At 35.2% G+C, this 5,257-nt stretch overlaps 1 long non-coding RNA gene across 1 annotated transcript; it reads left to right on the forward strand.

The window, feature by feature from the left end:
- The first annotated feature begins 324 nt into the window (after positions 1–324).
- LOC307155620 lies at positions 325–5,041 on the forward strand. The gene is made up of 3 exons (XR_013820539.1): positions 325–556; positions 3,534–3,628; positions 4,174–5,041. It is a non-coding gene; the product is annotated as an uncharacterized lncRNA (long non-coding RNA).
- Positions 5,042–5,257: the final 216 nt, after the last annotated feature.

Consider the following 5,257-nt stretch of genomic DNA (forward strand, 5'->3'; position numbering starts at 1 on the left):
CAAGCAATTCACTGACTCTGTTCCACCTGTTTACCAAGTAACGTTAACTTCGACATTTCATATAATAGACAACCTTTACCATGCTATTTGCATGACGTGCATTTGATATTTTTTTCGTTTTAGGCTTTGTAATCTGATGGCCATTGTTAATGTAAGTGCTTTTAAGTAGTGTTACAGTTATAGTCTATGTTGTAAAAAAAAAAAAAATGCTGTCAAATTCTGTCAGTTCTGTGATCGTGCTTTTGAATCGTTGTCAGAATTTTGCTAGCACATGAAAATCCATGTTCCTAATGCTGTTTTCAAATGTAGTAGGCCTGTTCCTGATTGCCATCCCATGGTCCTACAACTACTCCCTAATTCAAAGAAGTTAGACGGTGTTATCCTTCAAGCAGATAAGTAGAGATTATTCAGCAAATCTCATTAATTTGTAATATGTTTTATGTTTTGGGTTCTGTTGATCAAGGTTGTGCTGTCCTTTTTAAAAATTGTTTCAGAAATTTGCATCGCTGATGTCCAGCAATCTACATTTGCCAGAAAGTCCACGACTTATTTCCTGGTATGTAAACATTAAAGGGGTAGATGAAACCTAAAATGAAAAGCCATCATTTACTCACCCTACTGCAAAATATGTTTTTCTTAATTAGTGTTTTTATTTTGTTTCCAGTCCAGATATCTACAATTCTTACATGAAGAAGCATTTATTAGACACGTAAAAATTGTCTTGTTTTCTGAAAAAATAAGTCAAAATTAAGTGAGTTTATGCTTAAAACAAACAAAATTATATGCCAGTGCATTTTAGCATTCTAACCAATTTTAATTTTTAGTTGAAAAATTTAATTCATAGAACTATGAATAGACAACTACATCGAACCACAGTGGAACCCACAGTAGTTATTTTAATTATTAATATTATTTATTTATTCTTTTTTTTAATTTTCTTTTTTATTCCATTACAGGTCAATCTCTAAGCAACCAGTGCTGGATATTAAGTTTGGAAGGTCAAGGTGTGTGTGAAGGATCACAGCCTCTTCATCACTGGCCTGGCAGCGCTGTTTGCCACCTCCTATAACTTCAGCTTGCAGTACCAGGAAGAGGCAGCACCTTGAGTTTGGTCAGAGGTTAGTCATTGGCATATTTGCCATTCATATATATATATATATATATATATATATATATATATATTAGACTGAATTGTGTCACTAACCTTGACTTGACAGTATTTATTATGTTGACTACTGGTATGAACAATATGGCCCTGGTTTCCATACAGGGCTTAGCTTAAGCCAGGTCTAGGCCTTAATAAAATTAGGGTATTTAAGCAGCTTTTATAATAATGTATCATTAAAAAAAAAAAAAAACATTACTGGTGTGCATCTTGAGATAAAACAGTGGCAGTCATATATTTTAAGATATATCGGTGCAAGTTGTTTTCAGTTGAAGGATTAGTGAAAATTCTGTCATTAATTACTCGCCCTCATGTCGTTCCAAACCTGTAAGACCTTCGTTCATCTTCAGAACACAAATTAAGATATTTTTGATGAAATCTGAGAGGTTTCTGAACCACCCATAGACAGCAACGTCTTTGCAACTTTTAAGGCCCAGAAAGCTAGTAAAAACATTATTTAAATAATCCATGTAACTAGTGCAACCTTAAAGGAGAACTCCGGTCAATTTTAACATTGAGCTAATTTTTTTGTAAATTTGGAGTGCTGTCAATACAGAGAACAACGACAAAAATCGGTGTTGCCTACACAGTGTTATCCTCTTTTTAAACCCTGTTGCACCCTGTTGACTTCAATTTTTAAACCTGCTTTTAGCCTCTTAACATCCTTGATGTGTCATACTAGTGCCCAGCCATGTGAGTGATTCCTTCAGAGTGGACACGGGTGAATCTGACTGCAGTAGATGTGAAAGATATCTTGTTGAAACATCTACAAATGTCCGTATATAGGTGAAAATGCCCCTTGAAATCAATTTAAGGTGGCAAATATATTACCCCTTAATAAAAAATGTTAATTTCTGTAGGGCTGTACCAGAATATTCGAGTATTCGAATATTCGTTCGGTGGGTTGGTATTCGATTTTCAAATTTGACATTCGAATATTCGTTTTAAATTTATTTATTTTTTTTTTCACACCTGGCATCCCCCTAGAAACGGTTCCCATTCGCGCTTGAATGGGGCTGTCATGCGTTTTCTCAGATCGGATAGTTCTCTCTGATTTATCAATATGAACAATGAACACATAAATGTGTTTTTGCAAAACGGATATGAATCCGAACTTCAAATCCCGCGCTATAGGCAGATGTAATGGAGTGCACGTCACTAGCAACAGATAAGCTGCATTTTACTGATCGTCAGCTAAAATTTCTAAATCAAAGACCGCAATAAGAGAGCGGCAACAGCCCTGGTAAGATCATTTCGGTTCTTTACTTTTAATGAAGTTGATTGTGTGTTAAAGCATCTGCGACCCACTTTCACTTTGATTTGCGATAGTTTGCACGTTGGCTTGATGAATAGATGCTGATCTGCGGTGACGCGTGCTGTAATCGTCATATCTGGCTATAACATGATATAGCCTAAAACACGCTCTCACACGGTTATTTTTTTAGCATTTTTGGGCGAAATACAATACTCTTATTTTAGAGCGCAGAACAGCGGAGTTTGTATGGGCAGAAGTGCATGCCTCAGCTTGTAGGCTATAAGCTGCGTTGCTTTGACATTGTGGAAATAGAATAGAAACAATATATTAGCCTACCCTTTACTGTGTCAGTAATTACTGTGCTGCTGATTTCTGATTTGAGAGTTATTTGTTACTCAGAAAAATATTAGGCTGTGTTTTGTATCACTAGTGCAGTGTCCGTTCTCGTAGCCCTGCGCGTGAGGCGCGCGCGCGCTTCCCGCTCGCGCTGTTCTGTATTAAAAGTTTATTAATTCTGAACGTGTCACGTCTCGCGTGTCTATATTGCACCAAATGTGACACTGCACTCGTGAAGTCGATTGGATGAACGGTTCTAAATGCAAGATAAATAATCTAAATGCAAACAGACAGACGCATAGAGATTCCTGCCTTTATTAGAGAGAAGAATATGTTCAGCCCCCTCCCTCCGAAGCTTCGAATATTCGATGTTAATTCCTATCGAAGCTTCGAAGCTCAAAAAATGGTATTCGGACCAGCCCTAAATTTCTGTCACTGCTGTAAACTGACCACTGCATAGAATATGAATATCTTTGTCAGTCAGCTGTCAACAGGCCTAAACAAGCCATGGCACCAAGCACAGAAACACAATCCGTAAAATGTTATCTAATTATTATCAAGAAAACTTTGAAAATATCGATCGAGACATATTTTGTCAATATTGCTCACCCCTAATGCATGGTATTAATTTTGATTTCTTCGGGTCTTAAAAAGGTCTTAAAAAGCCTTAAATTTGACTTTAAAAAATGTGCAGAAACCCTGCTTCATAATATTTAGGTTGAACCACTGTAGCTATATATTTACCAATGTTTTTACCACTTTTCTGGGCTTTGACAGTTGCAATGATATTGATATCAATGGAAGGACAAAACTATCAGATTTCATCAAAAATATCTTCATTTGTGTCCCGAAGATGAACAAAAGTCTTGAGGGTGAGTAATAATGACAGAATAAAAATTTTTGGGTGCAAACATGCATTTTAGTCTGGTAAATCATGTTGTCATATATGCAATAAACATTGCAAGGCTTGCAATTAAGTTAAATTATTTCTGTCACAAAGGTTTGGGCTGGATTCTGGCAGTGTGTGCTCTATATAAACGGAGAGTCTAAAGACTGCCTTTCCACTGATACTCTGATGGCACCGGATGAGGGCATGATATTGTTAATGAGCTGGGTGATGAGTAGAAGTTGTAGAATAAAACTTTAAATCTGGCAACCCCACTTCCAAAAATTTAGTTAGTTGACAGTGTGCATGTAAACAGACACATTGAGTTGATGTATTTTACCAGGGCAGAAAAAATATCAGTTATTGATCACAACATCCAACATTGCATTTTTTTTTCCACAACATCCAACATTGCATTTTTTTTTTTTTTTCATGTTGTTCAGTTTTAGACCGCTTTTGTGCTGTCTCTCTTTGTCAAAATATATACACTCAGTTAATAATATTTAATTGTTGTTTTTTTCTGCCTTTTAGACGCTTTCTTGACATCAATCCTGAACGTGGATCAAAAACAAAGAAAGGACAAGTAACTTCAAAGAAAACTGGCCAAGTTGTGCAAAACAAGAACACCACTGTAAGCCTACAGGTGTCCTCACTTCTGCGAAACCTTGCAGACTTTGAATGGGATTTCGTTTGCACTTTTATGGACTTCAAAAAAGAAACAGCATTTCACTGTCGTTATAAAGCTTGGAAGAGCCAGGACATTTTTTAATAGAACTCTGATTGTATTCGTCTGAAAGAATAATGTCATATACACCTAGGATGACTTGAGGGTGAGTAAATCATGTGCTAATTTAAATTTTTGGGTGAACTATTCCTTTAATTAAGTGCTAACTGTTACCTGTTTAAGTGTTAAAATTGCATTTTATGTTTAAAAGGTAATTCAGCCAACATGTTCACAGAAGGCAATTTAACTAAATAAATGTTTTAAAACCCAGAAAATGTTTTCTTTTTCCTAGTGTGACTACTCTTATGAAACCTTAAAGTATAATATTTTAATTATGTAATAATAAAAGCAGTATTCCCTGTAAAAATACAATTTATTGCTGTCGACAAGTTTAATGTAAAATGTGGTATATACTGTATTTGGTAATTACAGTGGAGTACTGTAAATGCTGTTTACTGTAGTAGTGTTGTAAAAATACAGTATGTGGATAGCAACCCAGCTGCCAGTATTTAACTGTAAATTTACAGTGAAAAGTTTTACAGTGTACATGCATGTGATACTGATGCATTTTTAAAGCTGTGGCATATGGTTATGGTACTTTGTGGATGTATTTGTCAAAAATGACAAAGAAAACACTGCATTATTGTATTAAAATACTATATTTGGTATTCACACAATAGACAATCTCCAACTATAGGCATTTAATTTCAAGGCATTCAGATATAAGGTTTGTATCCCTAATACATGTGAAAGTATGTACTATAGAAATAAGTACATATATGCATGTATAAATATATGCGTCATATATGCGTGTATAAATATATGCGTCATATATGCGTGTATACATATATGCGTCATATATGCGTGTATACATATATGCGTCATATATGC

Source organism: Squalius cephalus (assembly GCF_949319135.1).
Source record: "Squalius cephalus genome assembly, chromosome: 3".
NCBI classification, from domain to species: Eukaryota; Metazoa; Chordata; class Actinopteri; order Cypriniformes; family Leuciscidae; genus Squalius; species Squalius cephalus.